The sequence below is a fragment of the Stigmatopora argus genome, chromosome 14 (genome assembly GCF_051989625.1).
Source record: "Stigmatopora argus isolate UIUO_Sarg chromosome 14, RoL_Sarg_1.0, whole genome shotgun sequence".
NCBI classification, from domain to species: Eukaryota; Metazoa; Chordata; class Actinopteri; order Syngnathiformes; family Syngnathidae; genus Stigmatopora; species Stigmatopora argus.
The window spans coordinates 3997998-4013844 of NC_135400.1; the positions used below are offsets into that span (position 1 = coordinate 3997998).

The 15847-nt window shown below is 42.2% G+C and overlaps 1 protein-coding gene across 1 annotated transcript in view; it reads right to left on the minus strand.

Annotated features, from left to right (window-relative positions):
• s1pr2 (sphingosine-1-phosphate receptor 2) overlaps positions 1 to 12230 on the minus strand; it is a 28438-nt gene extending 16208 nt beyond the window's left edge. Inside the window, exon 1 of the mRNA XM_077619727.1 lies at positions 11874 to 12230. The gene's annotated coding sequence lies outside the window, so the exon portion shown is untranslated. The remainder of the gene's footprint in view (positions 1 to 11873) is intronic.
• Positions 12231 to 15847: the final 3617 nt, after the last annotated feature.

A 15847-nucleotide genomic window follows, 5' to 3' on the forward strand; every position in this document is an offset into this window, starting at 1 on the left:
CAATCCAAACAAATCCGATTACATAAAGTATCTGAGTTTGAATATCTAAGTGTCATTTTGACATTTGTTGACAGCAGATGGAGTGAACACTTCCTCTGTTGTTGACAAATAAATGGCTTCCCTCTTGGCCTTTTTGGTTCACTTTGTTCCTTTGTGTTCAACACCAAGAACATTCTTGGTCTTTGTAACACGCGAGGATAACACATGCTTCATTAAAACCGCCCACAAGCGTCTGCATATTCGCAGTGGCGGGGTGGGTGCCCTCAATTCATAGAAAGGGGTCTCGTCATTTAATTAGGGATTAACCTTTATGCTTGTCAAAGACTCTGACAGTTTGGGCACAGTCTGACATGCGTGTCAAGGCAGTTCCATCAGTACGGCGACAGAGGCGGACATGCCTTCCTCACTCAAGTCCAGCTTGGGAAGTTTGCAATTTATTTTTCACGGCAGATGTTCTTACTGTGGGGGCACAGGAGACAAAGTGATACGTGAACGAGGGCACGATACTGCCTCAGGAGGCATAACACACATGACTGGACCAGACCAGACCCCCCTGCGCAAAATCCCGGATATAGTCTACTCATATAGGGTGGGGGGTGATGGCTCGATGATAGACATGATGATAGACATCTAATTACATCCTTTCTTTCCATCCTACTGCTGTGGCTTGAAACGAGTTTATCATTATTAGGTGTGCAAACCATTTGATGAGGGAGCATTGGCAGCATAGAAAGGTTGTTCATATGAGTTATCGGAATATTTCTATAGATATCTTTGACATTTGAGGTCACAAAGAACAAGAAAACTCTACACAGCCTAATCCGAATATTGAATTGAATGCTTTAAGTATAATGAGATTTAAAGATTTCGCGAAATAGTGCTAAATAACAACAACAAACACACAAATAAATAATCAATAAATAAGAAATGAATAAATAAGTAGTCCAAGTGAGATCAGTTGAAGCAGAAGCTATAATTTGCAAATGTTCTTATAGATTTTTCTTTTTTTATTCACATTTTTAAATAAAAAACAAAATGACATATCTCATGTTGTATGTATATATATCTCAACTCTCATCTTATCTCATTTTCTGAACCGCTTGATCCTCACTAGGGTGGTGCTGGAGCCTATCCCAGTTGACTTCGGGCCAGAGACAGGGGACACCTTGAATTGGTGGCCAGCCAATCGGCGGGCACAAGGAACAAACAATCATTCACGCACACACTCATACCTAAGGGCAATTTACAGTGTCCAATCAGCCTAACATGCATGTCTTTGGAATGTGGGAGGAAACCGGAGTACCCAGAGAAAACCCACGCAGGCCCAGGGAGAACGTGCAAATTCCACGCGTGGACCGACCTGGATTTGAACCCATGTCCCCCACTGGGAGGCCGACGCGCTAACCACTCAGCCGCCGAGCAGCCCTGTATATGTATGTGGGCATATGTATGTGTGTATATGTATGTGTATATATATATAAATATATATATATATACATACATATACATATATATATACATATATATATATATATATATATATATATATATATATATATATATGCCTGCGTGGGTTTTCTCTGGGTACTCCAGTTTCCGCCCACATTCCAAAGACATGCATGATAGGCTGATTGGACAATCTAAATTGCCCCTAGGTATGAGTGTGAGAGTGAATGGTTGCTTGTCTCCTAATGAATGGAAACACAGTCTTGCAAAGTACTCACTATGCATTGGCACATTATTTCTTAGTACTCCTTGATACTGATTTTATAATCAGTGCAACGCTAACTCTTTCAGTTACATTGACAAAGATAGAGACAGCAAATCATGGCTTTTTTAATCCTTCTGCTGTCAATTAAATTCAAATTCATCACCAATACAAACGCTTCCAACCCTAAACATTTGAATGTATTTGGATGTCTACTCATGACAAACCACACATGTGCCATTGGAAGTCAACCAGCCCTGCCAAAAAAAGTTTCAGTTGACACCTTTCTTGTTCATATCTTCACAATGAGCTCATGTTAATGAATGGTTTTGAACCTTTTTGGGGGACTCTATTGTCCCCTCTCTGCTCCCATTCTTCTCCGTTCTCCGGATCTTAAACTAGACCCTTCTCGTGTTCACGCATGATCGTTTCGTCAAGGATTGGGGGAGGCAATGAAACGTATTCGTGGATGTTTTCTATCCCATGACTGCAGATAAGAGGGGTGACGAAATGGAACATGATACCATCTACGCAGACATTTACCGCTGCCTAGCACCTGCTGATAAGACATGGTACTGATGGATAGTCAGTCCATGCTCACATTACAGCAAAAAGAACAAAGCTCCAAGACTCAGGAAGAGAAGAGAAATCCATTAAGACAGAGAAGATATTTATGGAGGGAAAATGTTACATTTTTTTTAAAGTAACTCTTACCGTACTATTGATGATGGGCACCATCCAATCGTTTAAATGTTTTGGCCCTCCCAGTTAAAAAAAAGCCCATTACCATTGTCATGATCGCCTCGGGTACGTGGCGAGGACAGTACCCAGGATGAGAGTCAGGAAAAAGGCGGCGAAAGTGTAGGTGTACAACTCAGGACTTTTAATACAAAAATGGTCAATAAAAAAGTGACAAACACGGGGACCAAAATAACGACTGAACTGGGGTAGACGCACATTGACAATGAGGTAAAAACATGACTTGCGTGAAGGCTACCAAACGAAAGAGAGGGAAACAAGGTAATACTCCCACACGTTAGAACACTCGCGTTTAAATACTTAGAAACTGGGGCTAATCACAAAATAAGCACAGCTGGTTTGCGAATGGAAAGGGAAGCCAGGAGGGACACAAGAGGCAAAACCACACAATCACCCACTCAGCATACACAAGGAAAACACACACACACGCACACACAAACATCTCCACCAAAACCCCAACAAAACGTGACACCATTACTTTCTAGAGTAGTGCAAAAATAATTTTCCCGATGACGACAAATTTCTGGTGATCTGTCATAGTGCAAAAACAAATAAAAGAGCATCTTTTGCAATCAACAATTCTCTAAAATCAACCGGAGATGACGACTCACGATGATGGAGCAAAAAGAAGGCAACCAACACCTCAGCGAAATACATTTAGTAAATAAGTTACCAATTAAAAGGCAACCAGCTTGTACCCCAGCTGTCGAGTGCACAATAATGTTTTCAAGAAGATTCGGTCCCTACCTTCTTCAATTATACACTGGTATTGATTAATCCATATGCAAAAAGGCAGACTGATACCAGCCCACTAGTTAACCCTGTAAGACACCTGTGTGGCTCACAGCAAAATGGAAATTGCCTATTCAACTGCACTAGGGCCACAATACCTTATCAGCAACGATGACCTTGCTACCTGGAAAGAATCTGATAGCTCCCATTCTTCATATTCAACTCAAGGCACAGGTTACAGACACTGGATGAATTAGACAAAAAATCCGGGAATGAATATACACCTAGTGAAATGAAAAAAAATATTTGAAATACAGTGTGAATAAATAAATATATGTACAATATGTTTCGATAGCATGTTCTTCCTGGGCCTGTGTGGTTTTCCTCTGGGTACTCTGGTTTCCTCCCACATTCCAAAAATATGCATGGTAGGCTGATTGGACACTCCGAATTGCCCCTAGGTATGGGTGTGGGTGGGCATGGTTGTCCCTCTCCTTGTGCCCTGCGATTCAGGGTGTCCCCCACCTGTGGCCCGGAGTAAGCTGGGATATGATCCCATAATGAGGATAAAGCGGTACAGAAAATGAATGAATAAATGAATTTGTTTCGATACGTTTGACAACTCTATTAGGTCGGGATGAGGGCTTTTCCCACTAAAGAAAAATCCATGTCCTGGATATCTATGATGTCAATTCCATTGAAGGATAGCTACAATCTACGTTAGTCACTCTTTCATGAGTGCATGGAGAGGTTTTTCTGACAACACCATAAATTACAATCTCGCCTGCCAAAAGGAGAGTTAGCGTTTATAGGCAATTTGAAAACAAACTGTCTCAGAGAGCCGCCTCATGGTGTAGAGTTCCACTCGCCTGACTTCAGTGCAGGGAGTCACGGGATCGATTCCCGCTGGTGGCCGTATGATTGAGAGTGCGGATGGTTGTTTGTCTCTCTGTGTGCCCTACGACTGACTGGCGACCAGTATAGGGTGTAATACTCCTTTCGCCCGAAGACAGTTGGATTAGGCTCCAGCAACCCCCGCAACCGTTTCGAGGATGGGTGGTATGGAAGATGAATGAATGAAAAAAAAACAGTCTCAGAGGTTTCAAACTATGTTTGTCATGGGTCACATTGTAGTTATGATTTCCTTCCAAGGGCTATTTTTTGGCTAACCCAAATAAATGTTTAACTAATTTAGCTGACATTGACAGCGCTAGACATCCAATACTTTTGGACTTTCTACATTTTCAAAATCAAGAAAGAAAGCCCATAATTTTTTTTATTTGACATTAAAATAGGGAAAATGTTGTCTTTATTTTTATTTGATGAAAGAGAGAGGGAGTTAATATTCTGCACTTTCTAGACCAGGTACTAATCTTTAAATAAATGTTTTTTTTCTAAAAAAAAAAAACGTTAGATTGCTGCATCTGGTTTACTGGTTTAGTCCACACAAAATTATCTGGATCTGAACCTCGGGGTGCCACTTTCACACCCCTGTATCGTGAACTGGTTTATGGAAATCAGAGATCTAAATAGCTGTTTCTAAGCAAAAGAAACTATAGCAGTCAGCCAAAACCAATTGGTGGATTTTTTTTTGTAATATGTGTGCATGATATCCCAAGTGTCTGAGCTCAAACCAGTCGGATAATTCAAAACCTAAAAAAAATACCAGGATAACTGCTGGATTGGAGGTAACCCTGTTGAGTTTTGCAGCTGCACAAACAAAACTCAGTGAACAACATAGACATCCAAGTGAGAAGAACTGTAGTAGGAAGTGGAGGTGGGGCAGGTCTTCCCAACCACAGCCACCTTGCGTGTACCAGCCCTCACTCTGTCATGTTGCACCCTGAAAGGATCAGTCAGAAAGACAATGACATTTACTGCAACCTCAAGCTGTCAATCATGTCCAAAACCACTGCATGAACTTGAAAAATGAAAATGAAGATGCATTCAAATAATTGCTGAAAAATCTTAATCTTGTATGAATCAGCTCAAAATCTTGCAAAAAAGCAACACTTTGCATTTTGGACTGTTCTATCAGAAGATAAGTAAAAAACAAACTGGCAAGAGTTACAAAACATCAAGAACCATTAGAATCATATGCGTTGACTATTTGCAAAGTGAAGTTATATTCCTGTACATCAGGATAAAAAAGGATAAAAGGATCAAATCTGCGTACGTAAGGATATGGTGGTAACGTCATACTAAAGAGAAGAGCCAATGAAAACGTTGGTTTTCCCCTTCTGCACACAAATGCTGACAATAATTTTTGGAAAGTCTTATTGCTGGTTTTCATTGACCAAAAAGAGAAAAAAAGGAGATGAAGGTCTGAAACGTTTTTAAAAATAACACACTCCACGAACTGGGCGTAAAATTCCTGACCTCGTATGTTTCGAGACTGACTTTTGGAATGAAACGTGACAGTCCCCGTTTTAGAGGGCTTCGGGATATCCTGGCATGTCGCTACAAGAATCCGGGCCTGGTCACGGTGTGTTGAAAATTCAGGGAGGAAGGAGGGGGTGGAGATGCGGGGGTTCCTATACTTTATTCAAGTCCCTCAAGTGGAAAAGGAATGTAACAAGAGTTAATGGATTTTTCATTGACGGAGAACCTTCTGTGCCCAAGAAGAGCCTGTGTGAAAGTCTATATCGGGGTGCTGTGGGGTAGGGTCTGGTGTTCAGTGGAAAATCATCCACGTTCACCTAGTTTATAAAAAGATAAGGGATGGGGTACTGAACTAGCTGAATCGGAGTTAATTCACAAATTAACGACATTGACAGTTATAGACATCAAAACATTTGAACTGGGACTGCTGACATTGTTTCTTCACTGACATTGATAGCGACTGAACAATCACTATGAGCCAACTCAGTGAAAATTAGTTTGATTGCCATCATGGGCAGGCAATGAGTTCTATATTTTAATTGCCTATTAAAATTACAGCCCTTTAGGCTCCTTGACAGTGTGTTACTTGTATATAATACTACGCTGCAGAGATCAGGGGTGGGCAAACTATTCCAGAAAGGGCCGCAGTGGGTGCGTCTTTTCGTTTAAACCTATAAAAGGAAAGCTTTCCACCAATCTGGTATCTTAGAAGTGCAATCAGTGGATTGCATCTTCAAAAGGGCCACGAGGAGTGCTGGAGGCTATCCCGGCCAACTACGGGCACCAGGCAAGGTACACTTTGAATCGGCGAACAGGCAATCGCAGGGCACAAGGAGACGGACAACCATTTACGCTTACACACAATTTAGAGTGTTCAACTAGTCTACTCTGCATGTTTTTGGGATGTGGGAGAAAATCTGAGTATCTGGCGAAAACCCACGCAAGCCCGGAGAGAATATGCAAACTACACACATTGCGGACCGACCTCGGAATAAACCAAACCGCCCCTACCCTATTCAAAATTTAGGTGACTCAAACTCACGTGTGGTTGGTATATGCCTAGATTTTTTGGAAAAAATGGAAACAGTATACGGGCGGCCCAGCGGTTGGAGCGGGTGGTTAGCGCATCGGCCTCACAGTGGGGGACTTGGGTTCAAATCCAGGTCGGTCCACCTGTGTGGAGTTTGCATGTTGCCTGTGTGGGTTTTCTCCGGGTACTCCGGTTTCCTCCCACGTTCCAAAGACATGCATGGTAGGCTGATTGGACACTCTAAATTGCCCCTATGTATGAGTGTGAGCGTGAGGGGTTGTTTGTCTCCTTGTGCCCTGCGATTGGATGGCCACCAACTCAGGGTGTCCCCCGCCTCTGGCCCAAAGTCAGCTGGGATAGGCTCCAGCACCCCCCGCAACCCTAGTGAGGATAAAGCGGTTCAGAAAATGAGAGAGAGCGGGGGCAGTATACCTTAACTCAAATAAAGATTGAAAAACATTGGTTTAGAGATGATAAGTAGAGCTAGCAGGATTCTGAGTGGATCTATGTCTAAAACAGGGTGACAAAAAATCCTATGCATGACACTCCCTGTTTTTGCCAGTGAATGAGCACCATGCTGCCGGTGTTGTGTTGGGACTTGAAAGAACTGAAGTATTCTTTATTTTTTTACCGCATTTACCACACCCTACAAAAAGTTTTTCAAACTGTCAGGAGAAGTGTTACAACATTACACCCCCAAAGCACCCCCCACCCACACACACATAAAACTTAAACAGCTGCATTATCTGCCGTCATCTGTCACTTATTCTTTTACGCTTTTAGGTATGGCAATCCTCTCCTCAGATCTTACGGTGTTGTTAGCTCTCCAATAGACCTGAATAAAGTGGTGTGTGTCTCCAACAAAAGAGAAGTCACCCTCCCAAAGGAGAAGCTGTCTCACTCCCAGGCCTGGGCTGAAACCCTAGCTGGGGGTATCTACACCACCCACCCGCACCCTGTCCCCGCCCTCACCCCTCCTCCAGTGACCAGTCCCTTGCAACGACTCTCACGAATCCAGTTCCCACTGCTCAATTGTCTTTATTTATTTATTCACATTAGCAGTTAAACATCTAAATATTTGACAGATAAATGTAGTTACATTGAGTTAATCACCTTGCATCCCTCCCACTTCAAATGGATTGGACTTCTACTTGTGATAAACTCATTTAAATGGATAGGATTTATACTAAAGATAAACCAATTAAAAGTAACAGAAGACAGAAGAGGATGATTGGATGCCAACATTATCAATCGTACTGAAAGTTCATTAATTTATTCCTTTGCTGAACTGTTTTATCCTCGTAGGATGGGGTGGGGGTGGGGGTTGTTGTCGGAATCTATCCCAGCTGACTTTAGGCAGGGGGGACACCCTGAATTGGTGGCCAGCCAATTGCAGGAGACGAGGGGTCAGACAACCATTCACGCTCACACTCACCTCAGGGCAATTTAGAGTATCCAATTAGCCTTCTGTACATGTTTTTAGAATGTGGGAGGAAACCGCAGTACCCGGAGAAAACCCACGCGGCCACAGGGAGAACATGCACAGGGAGTTCAAAACCAGGAGTCACCAGGGATTGAACCCTCGGTCTCACAACTGTGTTTTTAATTCGCAATGTAAAACATTATAAATAAAACAGGGGACATTTTCTTTTATTTCTATATCCTCACTTGCACTTAAAGATCTTTTTGATTGGCAGATATCTTTAGCTGAATTGAAATCATCACTAGTAGAAGTCCCTCTACTTGAAGTGGGAGGTCTCGCAGCGAGCCCAACCACCTCAAATGGATTGGACGTCTTACCCTGTCAATAGCAGTTAACGAGTTAAAGTCGCAAGCAGGCCATACAGGTTTTGTGATGCCACAAAAGACTGTCAAAAGCCAGATAATCTGATATAACCAAATCTGTATATTCAACCAGCTCTTTACTGTAAATTGGTAAAGTATCCTGGAAATGACAATGTGCAAAACCTGTGGTAAAAATGTCTTTTGTGGTGTTCCTCAAAAGATACTGTTGTTGTACTGCTTGTCTTTCACTCCTTGAAAACATAAAGTTGCTGTAACTTTTAGACAACAGCTACATATGGTAGAAAATTCGAAATAACTGAAATGGAGATTTTACTTTTACAACTGTAGCGATTTGTCACTGGGATTAATTTGCCAATGTATGTTTTCAAGGCTACAATATCTTAATATGTTTATTAAAAAAGTTTTTGAGCTTGTTATAAAACTTCTCTGATTTTGGAGACTGATATGGTGATTAATTTTTTAAGGGTGTGGTGATTTGCGTAACAACATTGACTTTCATCACTTGGCAATAGACCTCTACCTTTTTATTTTGAGAAGACAGGGATTATATCAATTTTGCCACCATACCTGACAACCCTTATTATTTCAATAAGATTGCAAGACCAAACACAATAGGCAAACCTGTGTGTGAAGATGACAAAAACAGCGGCTGGCTAGGAAGTGTTTGTTCTGGTTCAATGAGCCATGCAGTCACACAAAGCCAAAATGCGAGGGAACAATTGACGCGTCAACTCCGGTTGGTCAGGGCCATGCTGGGGTTGCCCAAGAAATGGCACCCAAAACAAACTGAGCGAGTCCGGCGCCTCTGTCAATAAACCTGCCGACAGAGCCTTCGACACTCGATAAACCAACACCCCACGCTGCCGAGCGTGTTTCCTCCTTATGCACCGAGATGTTATCATAGGTGTGCTTGTTGTCTTATCCAAGGTGCATTTACATGTTTTTTATGTGTGTGTATTTTCGAGTTGCTTAATCGTCTTTAGATAATAGTCACACTTGTTACTGCTTTAGCTACAACAGCAGAGTGGATGATGGATCACCGCTTCTATCTCGGCAATAAACGTTATTTCCTCTGCCTTATCATGTTATCTCAGGGGTTTCTGATAATTTAACTCTTTCAGTGCAATTGACAATGATAGACGTCCAATCGTGTGGCGTCCAGTTATCCTTCTGATGGGAATTTAAATGAGTTTGTCACTAGTAGATGTCAGTTCGTTTGAACTGTGAGGGTGGCATGAGGTGGGTGAACAAAATGTGCATTCGCTGCCAAACCTCGCACTTTAAATGGATTGGACGTCCATTGCTGTCATTTGTCATTGACAACCAATGAGTGAATAGCCTTTTTTTTTCTTTTTCCATTTCCTTGATTTCGCTTTTTATTAACTACAAGAGTAGAAAGAAATGAATTAGTATAGATTTAAAAAAATGAAAAAACTTGTTCTTTTAATGTATTGATTCATTTATTTATATTGCCTATTATTCATTGAAAAAGAATTCATATAAAAATTTCTGAAGTCTTCAGTGAGAGATCCCGAACTCCAGATAGTCGATTTCGTTATATTAACAAAATTATTAAGAATTATAATCAGTAATGGCGGCCCGGCAGATGAGTGTTTACCGCGTTGGCCTCACAGTTCTGGGGTTGAGGGTTCGATACCAGGTCGGTCCTCACTGTGTGGACTTTGCATGTTCTACCCGGTCTTGCGTGGGTTTCCTACCACATCCCAAAAACATGCAGCATAGGCTGGTTGAACACATGCACTGCATCTGCCTCACAGTTCAGGAGTTGGGGGTTCGATACCAGGTCCAATGTGTGGAGTTTGCATGTTCTCTCTGGGCTTGCGTGGGTTTTCTCCGGGTACTCTGATTTCCTCCCACATCCCAAAAACATGCAGAGTAGACTAGTTCAACACTCTAAACTGCCCTTAGGTACGTGTGTGAGCACGAATGGTTGTCCGTCTCCTTGTGCCCTGCGATTGGCTGGCCACTGATTCAGCGTGTCCCCCGCCTGGTGCCCCTAGTTAGGCTCCAGCACCCCCCGCAATCCTTGTGAGGATAAGCAGTTCAAAATATGAATGAATGAATTAGGAAAAAACCTGCACACGTTCAGATGATTTTTAGTGGGAGACATGGCTTTTTAAGAATGTAGTGACAGTATTGTGTGTTTCCTCAACAGGAGTGTGTTAAGTCTGTCATTGTTTGAGATGTGAGCCTTTCTCTGGGGAGGACAACTCTCATCTCTGACCCAAGAGACTAAGCCAGAACATGGTGGTGTCGGTGGGGGGTGGCAGGGCTATGTTACCAGCGATAATGGAAGCTTTTGTTTTATTAATACATCCTTTCAATACAATGCCTTCTTTGGAGTGACGGATGAACAAGCCCCAACAACATTGAAGGGGTCATAGCAGTGCGGGGGTGCACAGCAGGCTGCGCAACGGCTTTAAGGACAACCCCCCCCTCCACTTCACTCATCCTTCGACACCACCCCCATGTACATGCATGCAGAAGGCAGAAAATGAGGCATCGCACCCTCTGTACATCCATTGCCATCTATTTAATGTTTAACACCATTTATGTTAACCATTAAACACACACACACACACACACACACACACACACACACAGACTTGCTATTACAGAAAGCGCCTCATCATCTGTGCTGCAACTTTCACTTTAGCGTCAAATGTAAAAACAAAGAAGTATTTGGGAGCGCCATAGATTGGTTACCACACATTATCAGGGCCACACAAAGACAGCAAAAAATAGGTCTACCAGAATCTAGTCGTAATGCTACGAGGAAAAAAGTTATAATATTATAAGAAAATATTTGTAATATTATGAGAAAAAGTCATAATATTAGGAGAAAGAGAGGTAATGTTACGACTTCAATTTTGTAATATGAGATTTAAGTCTCAATATGGGAAACCAGTCTTAAAAGTAAGACATTAATATAAATATTACTTGTAGAGGCGCAGAATGGCTACATACTGATTTGGTAAAATATTAAGGATTTTTAACCCAATTCTAAAATAGAACCTCATGAAATGCTCAATACTTTTTATTTTAATGCAAGCGGTGCAATCTGGTAATATTACATAAAAGATGAAAATTTGCGTAAAATTATATTGCAACTCAACCATGCTGGATCCATACATATTCTTAAAAAAACATATTCCTCGTAAAATTACGACTTTAATCTCATATGACTACTTTATTCTCAAAATATTGCGACTTTTTCTCATAAAACTTTAGACATTAAATAAAATATTTTTTTCTGGTCCTATTCATACTTTATTCTCGTGCTATTACAACATTAATATCGTAAAATTAATACTTTATTTTTAAACATCATCATTTAAATCCCTACTTTATCCTCATAGGTCTATTTTTGGTTTCCTTTTTTTGTGTTACCCTCATACACCGTGATAGTTGACTGTCACATGTTCTAAAACTTACCCCATGAGAGGGAAAAGATGGATTTGATCCCCAGTGGAACTCACATGTGATCACAAACTTGGGGGGAAAAAACACCAAAAAACGCTGCAAAATGTTCAGATCTCCCACTCCGATCCAGCGGATGACAATCAGGACCGTTTCGGTGCCAAGACGCGCCGTCTGATCCGTGCTTGTAGACGATCCATAGTGGACAAAAATGACAAGAACTCCAGTGCGAGTTGAATTAACTCTTGGGTACCGATGGAGGTTTCCAAAACGGGTCCCGTATCGGTCTAACTTTCTCCGATCCAGCAGCCACGATTGCCGCTGCTTGAGTGTTCGTCCTTCAGCTGCTCACTGAGCACACACACGCACGCACACGCGTTCTCCAGACACGCGCATGACGCCATCATCGCGCACGCGCACGCACACATGCATAAAAATACCCTTGCTCTTCCGCGCGAAGACAAAGCTATGAGATCATGGGCGCAGATTTGCGCGCAGAAATTTTTATATCCAGCACAATACATGATTGCTGTTTGTATTAGCTACTTTAGAACATATTAAGGCCCATATAGATGTGGCACCTTGATTCACAAGTTTTAATTCACTAGTCGTCCAAGCCATTTGCAGAACTGCCAAACTCCATCGATCCCATTTCAGGAGTACCTTTGTCCCATTTCCGGAGTTTTTCCGGAGTGAATGCGATTCACGCAAAATCAATATAAAATGTAAAAAAATAAATAAGCGTAGGATAATTTAGACCGTGGCAGCATGGTGGGGCGAGTGGTTAGCGCATCGGACTCACAGGTCTGGGGTCCTGGGTTCAAATCCAGGTGGTGTTCATCTGTGTGGAGTTTGCATGTTCATGCCGGGCCTGTGTGGGTTTTTTTCCGGTTTCCTCCCACGTTCCAAAAACATGCATAGTAGGCTGACTCTAAATTGCCCCTTGGTATGGGGGCGAGCAGGGGTAGGGAACCTATGGCTCAGGAGCCACATGTGGCTCTTTTGATGGGTGCATCTGGCTCTCTGCTAATCTGTGAGCTAAAATATGGAATCCGGTGGTGACAGAGCTGAGATACTGCATTTTTTTATTTGCATTAGACTCTTCTGGAATGCATACTCTCATTGATTAGCAACTGCAAAAGAATGTTGTCAATTTTGTTTTCCACTTTATAAGTGGTGAAATTAATAAAAAACAGGGGAACCCATTTACATGTATTTTGACTTTTAAATTCGGAGTATGGCTCTCAAGGAATAACATTAGAAAATATGAATTGTTTATGGCTCCCTTCATCAAAAAGGTTCCCGACCCCTGGGTGTGAGTGTGGGTGGTTGTCCGTCTCCTGTGCCTTGCGAACGACTGGCAGCCGATTCAGGATGTCCCCCACCTCTGGCCCAGAGTCAGCTGGGATAGTCTCCAGCACCCCCCACGACCCTAATGAGGATAAAGCGGTTCAGAAAATGAGATGAGCTGAGACTAAATCAAATATAAAATGTTAAAAAAAAAAAAAACTTTTATTATCATGTTTGTACATCAATTGAAATATTGTGTTTTTGCAAACTATTGAAAAAGTACAGCATAGTGAAAATAAGTTTATCTTTGTGTTTGGGTCCTTCTACGTGCGTTTTACAGTGAGTAATTCTATCATGCCACCCGATGGTGCAGTGGTCCTTCTGCCTGACTTTGGTGCGGGCACTCTGGGTTTGATTCCCTCTCGGTGGCAGAGTGATTGTGAGAGTGAGTGGTCATCTGTCTCTCTGTGTGCCCTACGACTGACTGGCGACCAGTCTAGCATTTCAAGTGGGAGGGCCAATAAAAACGTTTTTCCATTGTAATATTCAGTTTTTTGGTCTTTTTTCAGAGGGTGGGAACAAATTAATTTGAATTTAGTTCATTTCTATGTGAAAAATTGATTTGAAATTCGAGTAAATTGACATACGAGCTTGGTCCCGGAACGCATTAAGCTTGTATCTCAAGGTATTACTGTACTGTAAAGCAACCTTGGTGGAGGTAACACATGTTAAATCCTATTTTTGGGGCTGTTTCCCTACTTTGGTTCGTAGCACAAATCAAGTCCAGATGTTCCACCTCCTCACTTCCTCTCCCCCTGATGCAGATCCCAGCGTGCCGCCGAGTCCTTGCTTTTCCCAACAAATCTCGCTTCCTTTGCAAGCAACTGAAAGAAGCATAGCGGTGCGTTCAAACTTTGACCCATGGTGGCGTTTCACATGTCAGTCCAATCTACTTACTGGCTGAACATTATGAACATATAAATGCTTGACCCCGGTCACCCTGCTGCGTTGACCATTTAACCTCAAGGGCTTGTCGTTCATCATCTTTACTGGAGCAGGTGCTCTCTGTGTTTACGGCTAATAACGTCTTCATATAGTCATTGCAATAATGTCATGACTCGTGTGTTGCGTTGCGAGCGGGGAAGACTTTTTGCATCGGTGAATCGTAACATAACATAAACAAATTTAAATGAACTTGGATTACGATGCAGAAACACTCAAAAATAAGTTTAATCCAACCTTACACTAAACTTAATTCTAATATTGTTTTGCATTTTTATACCTTTCTTCTCCCGGGTTGGCTCTATTTGCCCCGCCTCCACCCTGAGTTTCAGATGCAACCTATCGATGGTAGTTTGCTTTTGTATTCCCTTCAAAATATTCCGAAAATAATGCACACAAATGTCCTCACAATAGGATAACGCACAACCACTTGTCAACAAGTAGTATATATAACTCGTATTGGCGATCGCCTCGGCATTCGCAATGACTAACGGGATAAAAAAACACTGAAAAAATGCTACGCTTCGCCCATTGCTCGCAGAGACATGACAAAGTGGGAGTTGCGACCAGAGACATTTCACGAGGGAGTTGCGGGGAGAGAGACAGTGCCCATGATGTTCTTATGAGCAGCCTCTCGCGTCCGCTGTCTGCTCGTATATCAAATTTTTCTCGTATCTCAAGATAAATATTTACTCGAAATTTTACTCATCTCAAATTTCTCCTATGTCGGGCCACTTACAACTTTCCTTGTTCTGTTAGCCTGGCTTCTTTCGGCTACTTATTTTTTTGGAACCATTCAGCCATGCCTGCGCTGTCACACACATGGGACTAGCTGTTACAATACGCAGCGGAAGGAGCAACACCTCGGTGCCGCCGGGAATTCGGAGCTGGACAAAAGTGCCGGGAGAAGAGGCAACGCTTCTGACCAACCATTCCATCGTGGGATAAGATGGAAGAGCTGTCGGCGCTTACTAGCAATGGAGTCGAGGTGCCCTACTCTGCTTCTGTTGTCTTGAGCTCCAGACTACTGAGGAACTGTGCGGATAAGCTTGGAAGAGTGACTCTGCATATTCTCTACCTCGGTCACAGTCTGCAGAAGTTCCCCATCTTGTGGAAGACTTCCTGTGTGTGGTTCCAGTTTTTGTTTCTATTTTCCAGTTTCCATTTACTTTGATTTGCTTTGTACTTTTTGCTTTTGCTTTGTTGTTGTGCGGCCTTTGCGACTGTACTGTCTAACTTATAACTATGCATTTTCTTGCTACTGTCACAATGAAATTTCCCGAATACGGGATGAATAAAGTTATCCAATCCAATCCACTCGTATGTCGGACCACTCGTATGTCGGGCCACTCGTATGTCGAGGTACCACTGTACTACTTCTCGTGGGCAAGTGGTCGTGCGTTATCCTATTGTGAGGACATTTGTGTGCATCATTTTCGGAATATTTTGAAAGGAAGACAAAAGCAAACAACCCTCGATAGGTTGCATCTGAAAGTCAGGGTGGAGGCGGGGCAAATAGAGCCAACCCAAGAGAAGAAAGGTATAAATATTTAAAACATAATTAGAATTAAGTTTAGTGCAAGCTTAGATTAAACTTATTTTCGAGAGTGTCTGCATCGTAATCCAAGTTCATTTAAATTTGTTTATGTTATGTTACGAGCGCGTTGCCGTGCAAAAAGAATGTTTTTTTCCTCAAT